Consider the following 19,547-nt stretch of genomic DNA (forward strand, 5'->3'; position numbering starts at 1 on the left):
CTGTAAGCATTTCATAAAACCTTAACACTAAACACATTTGTATAAACTTAACATCTATTTTAACAATATTAACTCACAGGTGAGCCATACTGGTTTCCAGCTATGTATTGGTTAGTGTCCAGTTGAGGCCTAGGGGCCTTGGCATGAGCTGGCAACTTGTCTGACTGCGTCATAATGGTATTAAATCAGACCATGTAAATGTCTCCCTTGTAATGTGTGTCTTATGTTAATGTATTGACCCACCACACAACACTGCATGAGCATGTCTTAGAAAATGAGCATAGTTGCATTTGACTTTCCCTCCATTTGGCTTATTTTGCAGGCTTATGTATAGGTAAGTATAGTAACACTGTCAGCAGGCCATTTTATTTGTGTCTGTCAAGTGTCATTGTCCTAGCTTCATCTGTCACCATCTGCAAGCTGTATTTGAGTATATTGTATCCCTTGGGAGGAGCAGCACAGAAAAGTTTATTGGAAACCATATAGAACAGGATTATGCTAATCTGTAGATAAACATATTTTAAAGCAATATCTTCTGTGACCCTAGCAATGTTCATCCAGGAAATATGAAGCACTTTGGCTGCTTATTTTATTTTCAATTTAATCTTAAATGTGCCTTTTGAGTAGCAAACTGGATTATGATGATCTTTCAGTTTTTCTATGGTGCTTCAGTATGTTTTTTCAATATTTTCATGAGTTTGATGCCTTTTTTTAACCTTAGCTTAAAATGAAAGTTTATAAACTTATTTAGCTGTGTTTTTTGCAGTTTTCAAGTCTTGTAAAATTGTATTGATAGAAAGAGCTGATGTAGTATTTTTAGTTTGTGATTGCATGCATAAAGTAGGAGAATCTTGACAAATGTACAAGACATTTTGACCCGCATTCTTCCAACAATGGTACATTCATTTTTATTATACTTCTGATTCTATGTTAAACTTTTGGATTCTTCACTTTAATTCAGTAATGTCATGACCACAAAAGGCTTCAGCATTACATACCAGATGGATGGATGTGTGATATGCAGCTAACTGAAAAGAGTTTGAGATAACAATTACTCATGGCTTTGCCGTTTGTATGTTCTGCAGATCATCTCAAAATGCCAAAAAAAATGCAATACATAAAAATATGGTGTGATACAGACATTTTGGAGTAGCTATGTTTTAATTTTGTTTTGTTTCTATTGCTCTATCACTCCCCTGTAAACTGTGATTGTTCTCTTCTGTATAATACAGTAACTAAAGTGTTACACTCACTACAGGATGGAAAAATTAGTTCCTATATAGTCTAGAATTGGGACAAGCCTATTAGGTCAGGGCAAAACAGGATTTTCTTTTTATAGTTTTGAACAGCCAGGATTCCTAGAACACCTGTAATGTGAAACATTTTGTGTTTAGCACTGACATCTCAAGAGATACTGAACTGTGTAAAGCTTGCAGTGCTCTGGAAAAGTAGCAGTGGTTTTTTTTAGCCCCAGTTTAGGACTGACCATAACAGACCAATCTCATTTTAACTTTCAATCCCTGCTCTTATCTGATCCAGGTTGTGAGGCAGCACCCTTTGCTAGATGTGGAGCCAACTGGGATGATCTATGCTTTCTTCAGTCAACTTCAGGCTAGGCATGCACGCTTTCTAGAAAGAGAGGTGAGGATCACGGAAGCTTTGCGTAGGTGTCGTGGCAGCCTGTAGTCTAAAGCAATACAGATGAGCACATCAAACTAATTCTTCCTGATCTACACTGTTTCCCTGTCATATTGGATCCAATTCAATGTTATGATATTTCATCTAGACTTTGGACTGCAGGCATGACTGTTGGTCTGCCTCTCTTCCAGAGACTTGCTTCAACAACTTCAGTCAGTAGCAATGCTCAAGCTAACAGCCAGCAGTGCAACTTTGGGGGCATACCTTTATTGCCGAAGGCCATATCCATTGAGCTTCCTTCCTCGGGACATCAGGATGAGCCAGACTGGCAAGACAGGTGTTTTCACAGATATTCACCCAACCACCACCAAATGAACTCTTCCCACTGGGTAGCAACCCTGCAGAAGCAGCTAAATCTGTGGTGGAATGGGAGTAGGATCTTTTCAGAGTGTTTAAATTGTGTGTATGGTGATTAAAACCATGGAGTTGCCTGTATCAAATGTATGTTAGGTAGATATGAAGGAAAAAAGTGGTTATGTGATTTTTTTTGTTTTAAAAGATGATTGGGGAAAGAAATGATAGGATTAGAGTGATATAAACCTAGTGAAGCTAGATTCATAGGGCATACAGCAGGTGAGAAGATCAAAAATGGCAAAAAATGAATGTTGCTTATTCCATGGTGGTCGTGACCACATCTAGGGTGTATGTTTGTGTGTAAAATGCATACTATACATGGGGGAATGTTTTTTACAGAATTGTCTTCAGCTAATCTGGAACAGCGTTCATATAGCACAAATCCTGTTGCCATAAAGGGATGAAATTGTTACATTTTTAAAGAGGTAAAATGAAAAATGATTTTTATTAGATATTTGAATTAAGTCCTACTTACTTTTGGGACGTAGTCTTCCAGGAGGAGATTATTAATGTTTCCTCTGTAACAACTTTACATATCTCAAACTTTTTTAAATGTCAAAGAATATTTGAAAACTGCACTTTAATGATTGACATTATTTTCTTAGGCCTGTTTTACCACCATGGAATCAAACATTCCATCAAGATTTACCTAGAGTCCTTTAAGGTTTCTCTACGCTATCCTTCATCCTATACGCCTGCCTTCCAGGTACCCCTTTTCTTTACCATTTCTCAGTTTCTTTGTGGCTTCTGGAGAAAGTACTTTTTTCTTTTTTCTTTTTTTATGGTAGCTTTTAGATTTTGATCTTATAAAGAAAAAAACAGTGTGTTACATGCTTTTTTTACATTGTACATATGCTTAATCAGTAGTTGATGGAAATAATTGCAGAGATGTCTTCATTCTAAGTATCTGACTGTATTGAAAGTGAGTAATAGGAACCTTGTCAAAATGGAATGACCCTAACACAATTTGTGGTGGCCCATTCATTGCAAGCTTTATTTCTTGTATACAAGATTGAAACACCACAGATGAAGCAATACATTGAATACTCACGATCTGTTAGAAGTTCCCCCTAAATAGGTTATTTTAGCTGTGCACTGTAAACTGGTTGGTTGCTAATTGATAGAAAACATGCTGTCTGTGGAAGCTGCACATATGTTCATGCATGAGAGGAAAAATAATGTGGTGTAGACTCTAGGGAAAATTACTGCCAGTGAAAGTGTCAGGAAGAGCAGTGGATCCAAATGAACTGGACCAGTTCTGGCATTTAGTTTTTTTTAACTAGTGCATTTTTTTTTAAACCGGGTACTGTATTTATGATTGTTCAGTGTATTTAAAAGACAGATCCCCTCTTTTCTAGTCAATGTTTGTCTTGCCTTGTTCGTGTAAAATTATGACACAATTGGGTCTATTGTACTTGATAACCTTTTTTGGTAATTATAATTTGGTGTTCTGTGCATCTCACACTGATAACCTTAAAGCGCTTCTACTCCATGTGATTTATTTAAATGTTAATAAATTATACATTTCTGGCACTTTAGTAATTCATGTGAAAATTATTTGGAGTCAGCTCAATATAATGTACTTCTGCGTGGTCTCTTGTGGCCAAAAATATGTCAAACAATTTCATCTACTCTTCAGTTTCAAATTTTAAAGTGACTTTGGGTTATCTGTAGGTCGGAAAAAATTGAGGAACGCTTTTTAACTGAACAAGTCTCAAATATTGAAATCCATTTTATTAAAGGGGGATAGAACTTGTTTATATCATTACACAGATCATATTTCTATACTAAGCTGAATGTTATAGGTCTTGAAGGCTTTTTTGGCTTTATTTGTGTATTGTGTAACGGAAGTTTTAACAGGAGTGCAGGAGGATTGACCTAACAGAGAAACTTCTCCTTACCAAATCTTAATGCAATTTTGGTGAATAATGGTGTTCTCTTAAGTATATTTACGAACATACAGTATTTGCCTCCTGGTACAAGGTACAGATTCTTGAAAAGGCATGCAACACTAATTTGGAACTAATGATTTCATTTCATTGCTGCGAGTCACAGACAGACAAGCACTCATCAGTGGCAGTGAATGCAGTGATGCAGTGAATTCTAGATTCTACCCTTTCTCTCTTCTCTCCTGCTCTCCCCGCCCAGCACGCACGCACACAGATGCACGCAAACACGCAGACTGAGTACAGATTGCTTTACCCTGGGCGCAGCTGTGCTGATTTCACTCTTAGTGACACAAAGCTTTATGCATCTCGAATAGTGTGTAACTTAAGTCCAAACTGACTTGCTGCAGTAACGAGCTTCAGTTCTTTATCTTGTTATGTAGTCACCAGTGCTTAGTACAGAACGACTTCTTTGTGGCACTAAAAGAACAAAGGGTGATAGCAGATAATTAGGATCCTACCATCCTTCTCCATCAAGAGAAATTCCTAGTAAATGGAGGATAGCTTCAATAGCAATGTTCTTTTCCTGCAAGCAGAAGACCTAATCCTGTCAATCGTGGCCACAGAATTGAGGTGGAGCTTTGTTTTCCGTGAATAAAGAACTGTTACTGCTTCCTGCCCATTGCCAGCAAAATTAGCACCCTCTAACCTTACCAAATCTAAACATATTGCTATTCAGTGGTATCAATGGACGCCATGTGTCGCTGGAGATAAATGCTGTTCCCTGGGACGCATACTAGTTAAACAGGCTTCTTAAGGAAGTCCAATTTCAGTTGTATGTGCTGTATGGCTATCGGGACACCCTCCTACATATATTCAACTCATTGCTAGCCAGGGAAAGGAGCCCCTCCTCTTAGTCCCCCTTTGAGCAGAAGAGGGGAAAATTGGACGAGTAGTGATAGTGCTGCTTGTGGAAGACGCATGTCAGTGCTGCCACTTAATTGTTTGTATTTAATCTGCTTTCAAATAGGAGTCCTCTGTCCCCCTCCCCCAGTGTTTTACAAAAAGTATTGTTTTAAAATAAAATGCTGAACGCTGCCCCAGGCATGCTGCTTACTCGGCTCAGTGAGCTGAAATGCTGTTAAAGGTTCACTTAGTTGCCTGAGTGTGTAGTAGGTTGGAGAAGGGCTGATATTTTCTGAGAGTTCCATAACTAGCGTGCATCTGCCAGGGCCCAAATACAAAGAACCTAAAATGAGTGCATGAAGCTTAACAATTTTCCTATCAGATGACATGGTAGCTCCAGGCAACCAGGAGTCTGTCTATTTCAAAGTATAAAAAACAGTGCTTTATACTTCTGATTGCCAGTGGGGACTGGAAGTATCATAGCACCGCACAGTTGGCTATTTTATTTTTTTAGGGGGGGTTGTATATTTTTTTAAGGTGACATTGCAAAAATTCTGCCACTTAATTCAAGAGGCCTGCTCCTTGCATGTGTTCAGGTCCTGTGTTTTATTGCCACTGAGCCCAAATAACTACATGAGCAAACAGGAGTCTGTTCTAACTTGTGCATCCCCAAACAAATTTTGAAGCTAGAACATGCTGATAATCTAGTACTTCATGGTGGTTCAGAGGTCATCACAAAGACAGCTTTTATCTAGAGTCCAGGAGAGCTGATCGGAGGATGACAATTCCATCTCTCAACTGTCAAGGCTTTGATGTTTTTCATTCCTCATTAGAACAAAACCAGAATCTCAAAAACTGAATTGTCAAAATGGTCAGGTTTTTTATTCTCCCCTGGACGAAACTCCATTGAGATGGATACATCTCCACAAGACATTTAGGTTTTGAAACACCACAGTCCATCAAAGACATTTGGTCATAAATGTTCCAGCCAGCTCTAGATTCCAGATTGCATTTGCAGACCTGACAGTAAAAACAATTTTCTTTGTAAGCAGGATATTCTGTCTGAAAGCCATTGACTCGATAAACATGAAAACCTCTGCTGTTTTTAGTCATATCTATCTTCACAGCAGGAATCTCATTTTAAATATTGTTAAAGGGACACTGTCAACCTGCTGTATATCATCAGGAATGTGACTTTATTCCCAAATCTTTGATCCCTGGATTCAGAGTACACTACTTTCAGACACATGGGTAATCCATGGAGTCAAGGACAGTAGCTGTAAATATACCTGCTTAAATTCTGCTCTAACTTCACTGGGGTTACATAGGGTATAAATGGAGTATGCTTTCATCCTGTGTGTCTTTTTTAGGTTTTGGTTTTTGTTTTGGGGGATTTTTGTTTTGTTTTTTGTCTCTGGCTTTTACTTGCTGATCCTGGCTTTGTTAGAGCATCCCCTTGTCCACACCTTCTAGTTCAATTAGTGGACAAAACCATTCTGACTTGGCTAGAAAGAAAATGGCTTGCCAGTAGATCCAGTCAACTTTTCCACGTTGGGATTGGGAGGGAAGGTGGGATTGAAAGGTAACTAACTTTCAAGCTCTACCTGCTTATGATGCTTAGTACAAAATCAGAACAACACCTGCTCTGATCTTTACCCAGGGCAATATGATTGCCAGTTCAGTTCTCATAAAGATTCCCTTTTCAGCTGGACATGCATGAAGTAAGAATTGAATGGAAGTGAGCCCTCCTACCTAGGCAGTATTGTATCTCCTCACTGGAAAAAGTGTAAATGAAACCTAATGGGACTCTTTAAGCTGAGCTGGTTGTGCTATCTGTAGTTAACGCACACTTTCCAGCGTAAGACCCTGGTTTCAGTTGCTTACAACTTTGCCAAACGTAAGTTATTCAGGCGGAAATTGTCCATGGTGGGTGTCTGCCTGTTCTGGGAAAAGTTAAAGGAAAATACTGTTTTGCACATGAGAAATCCTTGGCACAGTTTCATTGAAAAGCTCATTTAGCACTTCCATACTTTGGAGCAGGGACTTGAAATTTGTCAGGGTGGTCACCCCTGTGCTAGGGATGTGCCCTTTGCCATTCATGTAAAAATCCACCCAAGTTTGGCCAATTTATTAAGCCTCTGAGAGTTGCAGTTCATACATGCTCAGAAGTTCGTTAGAATCTGGCAACTAAATTCTTCCAAGAGATTGAATAGCTGGGCATGCTCCCCATCCCCAAACATACTGACTGCGTTGAGCATGCTCCATCCCAAGGCTGCTGCAAGGACTGAACCGGACTTCCCTGTAATGGCTCTTGCTGTCTGCTGGGGCTGCTGTGGTGCCAGGTACTGGAACTAAGAACAGAGAGACTCTCTCCATGCTCCCCTTTCCGGTGACTAGGTAGCAATCGACCTGACTCCTCCCTTCCTATCATCCCTCTGCATTTGAGAGGAGGCCAGGCAGGAGCCAGAGGTAAGGAGGGGAATAACAGGAGCAGGGAGAGGCACAGGACATAAAGGAACTGAGAGGGACAGGCTCAGAAGTGTGTACCACTAGAGGGCACTCCCCTCTAGAACTTGAAATTGAATCCAGGACACTCAAGTCTCAGCATTTCTGTGCTTTCAGCGAACAACAGAAGTTCACTGGCAAAGTGTTTGGACTAGCACCTTAGAGGGGGATAACTGCCTACTACTGCTGCCAGTTACTCCCATCAGCTCAAATGGTAGAAGTCTGTGCTACGGATCTAGAGGTTTCAGTCCTGGTGATGGTCCATGTTGGGGGGTGAGGGGGGGGTCGGGTCAGTATGGTTTCACTTAATGGAATTTGTTTTGTTTGCTTTTTAAAAAACAAATTTAATGTTACAGTTGCGAAGTCCAGCAAAAATTAGGAAGTGCCAGAATTAATTCTGCTTATGCAACTGTAATTTGCCATGCATTATGATGATAAGTTATGGTAGTTTATTACTGTTGCAAAAAATGTAAAATAAGATTACATTAAAAATACTATGTTAAAAGAATTATTTATAAACTGCCATAAGTGTGCATGGCTCCATGTAGACAAAATTCCTTGCAGTTTACAGTATCACAGATTGACTGTCGCATTCACTCTGCAATTTGATTTCAGCATGACTACTCTGAATAAACTACTACTCAATATGAGTAATGCGGTCAGAATCAGGACCGGTAGCTTTAGCTAGAACTCCAGTAGTAGCAGCAAGATGGGAGAAATGGGACAAGGATCATAGTAATAAGATCATATCACTGCTTTAGTTTACACAGTTTGAGGTTTCTGCATTGTTAATGTTTAAGGTTATAGTTCTGTTATTTTATGTAGGGAGTGAGGAAGATTGGCAAGACAGGTTCACTTGTGACCACCTGTAGAACAACGTGTAAATGCTAGCATCTCTGGGGGCAGCCTCTCTTCTCAGCCCCCCTTGAGGGTGTGACATTTTGAGACAAACCTCAAGAGCTCTTTCTAAAGATGTGCTCACTGGCCTATTCACTCCCACTCCTGGTCTCCAGCAAGCCAGAGAATTGTTTTACTTAGGTGACCGCTATCTTTGAGACATGTAAAACAGAATAAGAGGGAAGCACGTGTGAACAGGGGCTGCAGGTGAGTACACTCGAAGGTAAGCACAAGCTCTCTGCGCTGAAAGATGCAGAGTCTGTATTCCTCTTCCCTTCCAGAAAAATGGCTGCATCTAATATAATACATACACTTAGATCCCACGTCCATCAAGTTGTTGATGGACTTACCCATGTGTTGCTGCCTTAGGCCTTGCTCTGCTACTAGGCAGCAGTAAGCCAGCCACAAAGCAATGCAGGATTAGCGTCCTCTGTGCTTCCCTATCCTGAACATCATTTTTTCACCTTACACATATACACAGACCTCTTCCCCATGTAACATCAATACTCAGGGCAGGGGAATAATGCCAAGGGACAAAAAGTGGCAATATATATGTGTTATAAACTAGAGGAGTGGTTCTCAAACTAGGGGCGCAACTTGTTCAGGGAAAGCCCCTGGCGGGCCAGGCTGGTTTCTTTACCTGCGGCGTCCATAGGTTCGGCCGATCACAGCTCCCACTGGCCACGGTCCCCCGTTCCAGGCCAATGGGGGCTTCAGAAAGCCTCGCAGGCTGAGGGGCGTGCTGGCCACCCTGCCTGCAGCCCCCATTGGCCTGGAGTGGCGAACCGTGGCCAGTGGGAGCTGCGATCAGCCAAACTTGTGGACATGGCAGGTAAACAAACCAGCCCGGCCCATCAGGGGCTTTCCCTGAACAAGTGGCGCCCCTAGTTTGAGAATCACTGAGCTAGAGGAATGCAAGTGAAAGTGTGTGTAAAGGTGGGGGCCAGGGGAGAAGTGCTGTCATCCTGGTACAGTATTCAACAGGAGGGAGAAGCTTGGAAGGCAGAAATGGGAGTGGAGGGAAGCCCTGCACTTACTCTGTGGCCTGCACAAATGACAGCTCATAGATTGAAGAAGTGTTAATCTCCCTGTATACAGCACTGGTACAACAAATCCAGGCTAACCGGTGCAATTGTGGGCACCTCCCCAACACAGGTTGACAACTGGAAGGACTGCATCAACCATGTGGAAAGTGCTGGAAGGACTGGTCTTTGAGGACAGACTTGTATTGAAGAGCAGCTGGGCTAAAGGATGACAGGGAAAGCAAGCACTAAAAGGCTGTATGCAAGTATACTGGTGTATTGACAAGGCCAGCTTGAAACTCATTTGTGAATCTAAAGCCAAAATTTGAGTTTCTGGCATGACGAAGGCGGGGAAGGAATAGGTGTGTTCGGAGGTGGGGGTGGGAAGAGCAGGTAAACAGGTGAAAATAACGGGGACAAAGAGTGTATGACAGTGACGTCTGACTAAAATAGTCTCGTGGGAGGTGCCAGAAGCCCTGTTGTCTGAACCTGACTGGGCAAAATGTTAGAAGGGAACAAGGAGGAAGAGACCAAATAATTGTGGAGTGTGAGGTGGGATTTTTCTAAAGAGCCTAAGGGATTTAGGCACAAATGACGCATTGAAAATCATTAGATGTGAATGTCAATTGGGCATATGCTCTTAGCAGTTTTTCCAAAGCACCTATCTGCTATTTATGAGCTATAAGCCTTTGGCTGCTGTGGAAAGGTACCATTGCATTAAAGCAGCTCTGTACCCAATATAATGTCGTTTAAGACCGTTAGGCTTTCAGGGGGATTGTCGTGCTCAGGAAAGGAAAGGATAGGTGCGTTTGATGAGTGACAAACAGTGGTAAGAATCAGGGATGTTCTGACAGAAGAAGACACAAGGAACTTCTAAAAACACTGTGTGATGCCTGCGACTTGGGAGCAGAAAAGGGAATTCAGAGGTGCGCGTTCAGCAGCCACTGCCAGCTACACGGCCTAGCAGATTCTGTTCCTTAATAAAACATAGTGAGTGGTGCAGGAAGCTTTGGTTTGTCAGCACTGATATCATACATGGCATTTGCTGTGGCAGTGCAACTAACGGTACACGCACTTTGGCCAGCGACTACTTACGTTCCCCAGACTCTGACATAGCAGCCGGTGTGATTTATTTATTCATTTATTTTGGGGTAATTAAAAACTCTCAGAATGTAAATGTGGAAGCAGTGAGTTTAATGTCAGGTGACAGGACTTCTCCCCTTCCTTCTTTTGATTGTAACATTTTGATTTCAAATTTTAATGAAGATTTCAGTGAGCATTAATGTAAAAGGGATGTGAAGGCAATGCAAAGCTGAATAATTTTATAGAGCTACAGGGCAGGCATGCACCCAACAGCTTTAGAACATCCTTGTCCCCAGCGGTCCTCAGCCAGAGGGGCAGCGCTAACTTTTGGGTGGAGGTGAGGGGGGCAGATGTTACAAATCTTACTTTCTAGAAGCAACCCATAAACCTTTATGCCAACTTCCAGACTACCTCATATGCAGTGCCATGGGAACTAGTTCAAAGGGATCCACAGGGTACATAGGCGGGAGCATGGTCTGATGGTTAGAGCATATGAGTAGAAGTCAGTTTTGGCTTCTGTCTTCAGCTCTGCCACCAGCCTACTTAGGGACCTTGAGCAGGTCTCTCAATCTCTTGCAGCTGCAGCTATGATTTAGGTCTGGTTTTAGGCAGCCTGATCTAGTCTTAGTGCACTAGTTTTGAGACCACTATGACTCTCACCAGGTTTAAAATCAGGTTCGACAGACAGACTAGTTAGAAAAATTTCCCAGTATAGACAAGCTCTAAGATTCTTCCTGTTCTGCCAGAACTCAGTGGAATTAACCCTGTAGCACAGTTGGAATTCCAGTGCTCCAGGATGGAATAAATGTTTGTAAAGTTCTTATAAGCTGTCTGAACGTAGAAGCCCAGAGCACCAAGCTTTCAGCTCCTTGGTGAGGAAGGTCTGAAATCTCTACTTAAATCACCAAGGATAGCATTTTAATGAAGTGAAAAACCATTATCTCCTCTTGCTGGTCTACCGATTGTGAGACGTCTGAAATAAATGTGAATACGACTCTTTGGCATAAATGTGACCATCTGAACTTGCTTTCTGCAATATTGTTAGAATGAATTTTGCTCTCAGCCTGGAAAAGCATTTAATCCCTGGAGGGTGTGAATGGAAGCATGTTCTCCTATTACATACTTTGTAGTGACCCCCTTCAGCTAATAGCTGGAATGGTCTTGTCTAGCTCCACAAGGAGCTAGAGAGGGTTTTGAAGAGGCACAGTGTACGTATGCGCACTCAAGGGAAAAACTTCACTCATGATGCAGTCTTCATTATGATTGGCTCTTTTTTCATAAAATAAATGATTGCAGAATGCCTGGATAAATTGCCTCTCTCTGAAGTCTGGCAATATTTCAGCCTGTTGAAGTAAAAGACAAGATCACTTGTATTTAATTTTTTTTTGTCGTGTTCCAAACTTTAGCCTTGACATATAACTCTTTGTCTAATACATTAATTATGCTTTGATTTCCCCCCATACACACACACACACCCAAACCAGGCCACCAGTTTTTCAAGTGTATTCTGGTAAGCAAATGTTTAAATAGTAGCATTTGCAGGCTCAGTTTTAGAAGTAAAATTGTTTTTACCAAGATGGAGGCGCAGTTTGAAAATCAGGCCCTGAAACTTGTTAAAGCATTAATTTTTCTTTGTTCTCTCTGTGTACAGTCTCTTCATTTGAAAACACAGCTGTGGATCTTCAGATCTAGGATTGTAGTTCAACACACTAGAAGTGCAACTACAGGATTTATTCTAGAACTCAATCTTTGAGTTTTGTATTTGAAGAACCAAAGTTAAAGTTCTCCATTTTCCCCTTATGTTTTCCTTTTCTATTTCCCATTTCTACAAAGGGATGAGCCAAAAACCAATGAACTCAATGAAAGACATCCATTGATTCCAGTGGGCTTTGGGTCAGGCCCTGTATTACTTTCCAGTCTTTACCAGGTCATCAGCATAAAAACTGCAGAAGATAGCTCTGAAAATCCAGCTGGTTAAATGGAATGGAGAGGTGTGCAATTGGCTGGCTGCTGAGCCCGATTTGTAGGGAAAATCAAACATGCCCTCAAAAATCTTCAGCATCTAAGGAAGACAGACAATCTTTGTTGGGCATTCTCTAGTAAAAAGAATGAGGAAGAACATTCTGGGAGGGAGAACAGACAGACAACAGGATGTCTTCTGGTGCCATGAGATGCCACTCTGATAGGCTTCTGAAGTTGGCAAAGATCCCCTGGTGCTGGTGCACATTGGCACTAATGATACTGTCATGGAATATCTCACCCAATATATGGAATTCAGAAGGGTGCTGAAGGAGAAGAATGTCCAAGTAATCATCTCTGAGATCCTTCCTGTTCTTGCAAGTGAAGGAAGAAAGAAGGCAGAAGATTCTGAAAATGAATCCCTAGCTAGGTAAGTGGTGTAAAGTAGAGTGGTTTTTATTTTTGTGGAACATTCATCCATCTTCTATAGGGAGAAGGGGCTGTACATTTTGGATGACGTCCATGTCAGTACTACCATCTTCTCAGGGACAGTTTGCCTAGATCAGTGGTTTTCAACCTTTTTTCATTTGCGGACCTCTTAAAAAAATTTTTGACTGGAGGTGCAGACCCCTTTGGAAATTTTAGACATAGTCTGCGGACCCCCAGTTGAAAACTAGACGAGTCAGGAGGGCATTTGACCAATAAAAAAAGAAGAGGATGAAAAGCGTGAATAAGTACTCATTTAGCACAAAAATGTTAAGATCAAAATTAATCAAGGCACCATAGGATGTTGTTTAATTGCTGAACCACCAATGCTCAGAGCCTGGGTAATAAACAAGAGAAATTGGATTTCCGAGCATAGATTTGACATATATGGTATAACTGAAACCTGGTGGGATTATTTATGATTGGAATGTTACAAACAATGATCAGGGAAAAATTGAGTGGGGGAAAAGGGGTGAGGGAGTAGCACACTCTCAAAAATGACATTGGCTCTTTGAGTCACTGACCTCTTTGAAGAAAATGATCTTGAATGTGTAATGGATCAATGTCCTAACAGGTAAAACACAAGATGGGGGCATTAGCTGGTGTCCACTACACACCACCAAATCACATTAGTGAATTGGCTTCTTAAGCACTTACCTATAATGTGTAGGAAAATACCTTTGTGATCATGGGAGATTTTAACCTGATATGTTAAAGGTCCCAGCCTGCCAGTACTAAAGCATCCTTGGAATTTCTAAATATTGTAGATTTCCTAGCTCAAAACATGTTGCATCCAGCACAGCAGAATTCTGTATTAAACCTCATCTTGACAGATAAAGAGAAATTAATCACAAACTGAAAATTAGTAATAGCTTAGGTACAAGTGATCACGACTTGATCACATTTCTTAAGTGCAAACAGAATATAATCCAGATCAGTGACACACATATTTGGTGCTTTAAAAGGACAATTTCACAAAGCTCAAATTAGTTGGGAAGAAAGAACTAAAACAGAAAAATATGAATGATTAGGAGTTGTTTAAGAACATATTACTAAATGCCAAGAAGGCTACACTGGTTAAAATGGATGATGATGTAGTCATATCCAATGATGATGAAATAGTTTCCATGTCAGCAGTAACTCAGGAGGATATTAAACAGCATCTACTAAAGTCTGACATTTTAAAAACATCAGGTCCAGATAGTTTGCATCCAAGAGCTTTAAAAGAGCTGGCTGAGGAACTCTCTTGAATGTTAATGTTGAGGGGGTTGGTTGGTTTGTAGTAAGTCTTTGGAACTTTGTCTGTTCTGGAGGATGGAGAAAGCTTATGTTGTGTGAATATTTTAAAAGGGTAAATGGGACATCTTGGGTAGTTATAGGCCTGTCAGCCTGACAATAATGGAATGGCTGATACTGGACTAATGACAATCAACATAGGTTTATGGAAAATAGATCTTGTCATACTTAAGCTATTTGTTTGATGAGAGTACAGGTTTGGTTGATAAGGTAATAGTGTTGATGTAATATGTATAGATGTCCATAAGGTATTTGAGTTGGTACCATCATTTTGACTAAGAAATTAGAATGATGAACATACAGTCATTACTGATTAGTTTGCAGATGACACACAGATTGGGGATTTCAGTAAATTAATGAAGAGGTTAGAGTGATAAACTGATCTGGATTGCTTGGTAAATTGGGCACAAGCAAACAATGTGTTTTAACAGTCAAGTGCAAAGTCAATGTATCTTATAGCTGAGACGTAGGCCAGGCTTACAGGATAAGGGACTCTAACCTGGGAAGCAATGACTTTGAAAAAGACTATCCACCAGGATCATCAACTGAACATGAACTCCCAATGAAATGCTGTGGCCAAAAGTACTAATGCGATCCTTAGATGCATAAATGGAAATTTGAGTAGAAGGGAGATCATATTACCTCTGTACTTGACACTGGTGCAACTGGTGCTGGAATATTGTGTCTACTTCTGGTGTCTACAATTCAAAAAAGATGTTGAAAAATTGAAAAGCATTCAGAGAAGAGCCATGAGAATGATCAAAGGACTGGTAAACATGCCTTTTAGTGATCTGCTTAGTTTAACAAAGAGAAGGTTAAGAGTTGACTTGGATAGTTTATAAGCATCTATCTGGGGAACAGAAATTTGATAATAAAGTGCTCTTCAATCTATGAGATGCAAGTTTAACAAGATCGATGGCTGAAAGATGAAGCTAGATGAATCAGTAACAACGAGGGTAATGACCAATTGGATCAACTAACCAAGGATTATGGTAAATTCTCCATCACTGGAAACTTTTTAAGAGTGGAAGTTTTTTCTAAAAGATGTGCTTTAGTTGAAACAGAGATTGATTCAGGGAAGTCTTATGGCCTATGTTATATAGGAGATCAGACTAGATGATCATAATCCCTTCTGGCCTTTTAATTTATGAATCTATAGTATGTTACTGCTTTATAATATTTCAGTACAATACATAGATTAAGCTTTTTCAAATAGAACATGGTCTTGGAACAAACTGGGATCTTACCTTTGTATTGCAGCATTTTAAAACTGTAATTGCAGGTAAATAGAAGACTTTTGGGGCACTGATGCGTTTCACCTAATTGTAATGAAGTAGACTTTTCAAAATTGTTCTTTCACCTCTTCATATTCACCAAGATTGCCTTTATAGTGATACATCTGTTTGGCTTTGGTGATTAGCAGAAACATTAGCAGACCTACGGTTTCAGAACATAAATAATTAATGTTTGTTCCTCATTAATTTCTTGCGAAACAGTCTTGTTAGACTACATTTAAATGTATTTCTAGAATTCAGACAGATCTTTCTTGTTATATTTGCTCTATTCTTAAGAATGATGCCTTTTTTATTCCTGGAAAACATTGTCATCTTGTATCTTAAATACAAGAAATAGTTTTTATTCTTAACAAACACCAATGTGTGATTTGTTACCATTTTAATTTCAGGGAAAGATACAAGAAACAAGTTCTATTATTCATGCACATTACAAATGTGCACAAGAAAAACCTCCCAGTTGCAATGAATGGTCTGGTATCTTGCATTCCTGCTTCTTTAAATCAAAATCTTGTTGCAAAATTCAAAAATGAGACTACATCAGTCTTTCAAATGTTCCTCTTAGAAAACAATGTTTGTTTTTGATTACTTTTCATTAACCAAATGTTTTAACATTAGTGTAATATGGCATTTTGAACTTTCTGGTTTGGCCAGAGTGTTTGCTAATGCAAAAGATTTTAATTTGGCATTTTTAATTTAGGATTAATATGAAGCAATGTGAGTTCAGTCTCGCTACTAATTAATTCATTCCACAGCCCTGCTACTGTAAATAGTTCCCACCATCTCCATAACGTAGCATATATTGTATGTGCGTGATTTTTTTTCTCCTTTTTCCAAATTCCAAAACTGATAAGAACTAAGAGTCGAGAGAGAAACTTTCCATAATTCTTGCATGTAGAATTTTGCAACATGTTCACTGTATCCACAAACCTACCTAAAATTGTGGCTTGTTCCTAGAGCTCTGACGCTAGCATTACTATAAGAATTAAAATAGTCTGTGCATTGACATGCAAAGGAGCATATCTGCCTTCCTGTTCTGCGTCAGCTTCATCTAGATCCTTGTTTCCATGGTACCTTCAGCAACAGCTCTTATTTTACTAGAGAAATGTGTCCTGTAAATGGCAAAGCTGAGTCTATTCTCTTTTCTGGATAAAACTCAAATTGTTCAAGTCTTCCCACAAGGCATGTTTCAATGGCATGTTTTATTCATGAACTGTGGGGAAATTTTCACAGACACAAAGGGTGCTTAGGCATCCAATTGCCGGTGACACTCGGTGGGAGTTGGGTCCCTAGCTCCCATTTGTGCCTTTGACAATCTCCACTGCCTGACTGCATCTGAAAAATTCTCAACTCTGTGCTCCAAACTTATTTATCAATGGCCATAAACATGTATTGATGTGTGTTTAAAATTAGCAGTACTCTGTTTATGGGCCTGCTGGACATCAGAGTGAAATAACTGAGCACCAATTAATATCTAATTGCTCATCAAATTTTAATTTTGCTTTGCACTGTTAGAGCCCTTCACTTATAAAACATTCCTCTTTGTGCAGCGCAACCTGTCCAAGTGACCCACCCTTATTAGATAACTTTTGAGTCATTTCACAGCAGAAATCTATCTCCCAAACATATACAGTACAGTTCTCTTCTGTTCTTATTAACAGGCTACCACCATTCAGCAAGTGGCTTACGATGAGCGCTCATTTCAGATAGATTGAGCTGCGTAAATTACAAGCATCATTATTTTCAATCTCTCTGCAAGGTGGCATAAAAATATGTATCATTAGTGGCTTTTTCTGTTACTTGCAACTCCCAGGAGTGCTGATGTATTATGAAAAGATTAAGAACAGACATATTCACATAAAACATTTCTGACTTTCCCTGATTTGGGGGACTAGTTGGCTCAGTGGATTAAAATGGACTCTGGATCCTTTCATCACTTGACCACTGGTTTTAATCCAGCCCAGCCTGTTAGGGACAAAGTTACCTCTAATGAACAGCATCATAGGATAAAGTAGACTGGAGCTCTCAGCCCATTCCTAGTGGACAAGTGTTCTCATTTCACCTTTCCCTGACTCCACCATATTTGGACATTTTGTTGGCAGTTTCAACAGAGAGCCCAAGGACTAAACGGGTGTGCAGATTGAACCCCTCTCTCACCTGCAAAGTGAATCTCTCCTGGGTGTGTGGGGCAGCTTGCACGGCTATTGCCAGTGCCCTACCTATGCTATGAAGAAACAGGATTTCAGAGCTGTCAATCCATCTCCTACCACCACAGAATGCTCACACAGATTCCCCTATTTCTTGGCCTATTTAGCATTTGTATATTGCTAGTGCACGGCACTGTACAAACATGGAGTAATGACAAGTCCTTTCCCAAAGTTTACAGTCTAAAGGATAACACATACCAGCTGCATGAGACAAAAATATGGGTGTGGAACACAGTAACAAACACAGGCTAATTGTGTGCGCAGTTCTTAGCCAATCAGCAGCAGGAACCTGCAAGGATTTCAGACAGACATCACCAAAACCTGAAAGGCAATTTGCCATTCACAAGAGGGAAGTAAATTATGGCCAGACTGCATCAGTGTGTGTCAGAGGATAGAGTAGCTCTGAGCTGTTGGTGGAAGCCTGTTATTGCTCTCACGATCCATTTTGACAATGACTGCTGAATTATATGGCACATGAATATGCTGTATGTTGCCAGAACAGATCAATAATGCTGACAAGATGGGTACTTACTGGAAACTTCTGCTTAAGAGTCTTACTACTTTGTCTCAATTATATGCTCTGGCTCCCCTCCTCCCCCGCCCCAAATCTCATTGAACAGAATTATCTAACTGTCCCCTACTTCCCCAGAATAGTTTGGAGAAGGTACATTCAGCTGTGCCATTTTCTAATTTATTAATTCTGATGTCCCAGGTGATAAATTTGTGGATTAGCTGTATTGCAAGTAGAACATGTGAGCCCTGATAAGGTCTCTTCGAATTACTCTGTTGGCACAGAATTACCCTAGTTGGGTAGCTGGGGGTCCCAAGTGCTGTAACACTGGCATAACTGGCTCTGTTACCCCTTTCACATGTAATATTGGATGCAAGTTGCTATGCTTCAGCAGTTCTTAGCCAGTATAATTACATTACCATTGTTTCATGTTCTCTGTGTGTGTGTATATAAATCTCTCCTCTGTTTTTTCCACCAAATGCATCCAATGAAGTGAGCTGTAGCTCACGAAAGCTTATGCTCTAATAAATTTGTTAGTCTCTAAGGTGCCACAAGTACTCCTTTTCTTTTTGCGAATACAGACTAACACGGCTGCTACTCTGAAACCTGTCATTAATATGGTTGTCAATGCTGGTACAAGTTAGAGTAGCCCCAGCCCCCTGGCAGGAGTCAGAAGAGCACAGAGGTAGTAAGCTGCCAACTTTGTCCCTCACCTCTTCATGTCTTATGTCAATTGTCAATCACAGCTCAGCAGGACTCAGGAACTTCATTTAACTTTTTTTCAGACTTCGTACTTACATCTGCATCAACGGGATGAGAGAGGCTGGCCTGAAACTGACAAAAGCAGCTGAGGGGCAATCAAAGTTCAGGCTGAAGCTCCTGCCTTGTTGTTGGACACGTGCACGTGCACATGCACATGCACATGGACGAGAACAAAAGAAAACACAAGGTAACAGGTATTAGCTTCAATGGGAGTCACTCATCAAGGGGAGAAGAGACCCATGGAGGCCTAGATGTTGACCACATGTTGCAAAAGTCCATTTTCTGTTTGAAGGCCCCCTAAGCAGAGCAGGTCACTTGAGATTATACCGTGCTGATGGGCTATGTAAGGAAGGATATTTTTGCAGTATCAATTCAGTTTCTAAATTTTGTAGCCTTTAACATTATTTAATGAAATATCCACTGGGATAGTAATGGCTTCAAGGATTTTCCTGTAGTAATCTGTAATTAGGAAACTGTTTTGGACCCCTGGGTTCTCTCTGCCTCTGCCATTGTCTAGCTGTGTGACCTTTGGCAAGTCACTTAGCCTCCTAACACCTATATTTTACCCATTTGGAAATTGGGGTTACCTTCATCAGAAGTGGTTTGAGGTCTAACTAGTGTTTGTAAAGTGCTTTTGAGGAGGTCAGGAAAGAGGAAATCTACACTATGGTAGATTCCTTTTT

At 40.4% G+C, this 19,547-nt stretch overlaps 1 protein-coding gene and 1 long non-coding RNA gene across 2 annotated transcripts in view; both read left to right on the forward strand.

The window, feature by feature from the left end:
• Positions 1-3,585, forward strand: part of RBM27 (RNA binding motif protein 27) — a 50,305-nt gene extending 46,720 nt beyond the window's left edge. Inside the window, exon 23 of the transcript XR_006283125.1 lies at positions 1,540-3,585. The gene's annotated coding sequence lies outside the window, so the exon portion shown is untranslated. The remainder of the gene's footprint in view (positions 1-1,539) is intronic.
• Positions 3,586-12,007: 8,422 nt separating this feature from the next.
• LOC122461256 lies at positions 12,008-19,547 on the forward strand. The gene is made up of 2 exons (XR_006283126.1): positions 12,008-12,740; positions 18,888-19,547. It is a non-coding gene; the product is annotated as an uncharacterized LOC122461256 (long non-coding RNA).

This window comes from Dermochelys coriacea, chromosome 8 (assembly GCF_009764565.3).
Source record: "Dermochelys coriacea isolate rDerCor1 chromosome 8, rDerCor1.pri.v4, whole genome shotgun sequence".
NCBI lineage: Eukaryota > Metazoa > Chordata > Testudines > Dermochelyidae > Dermochelys > Dermochelys coriacea.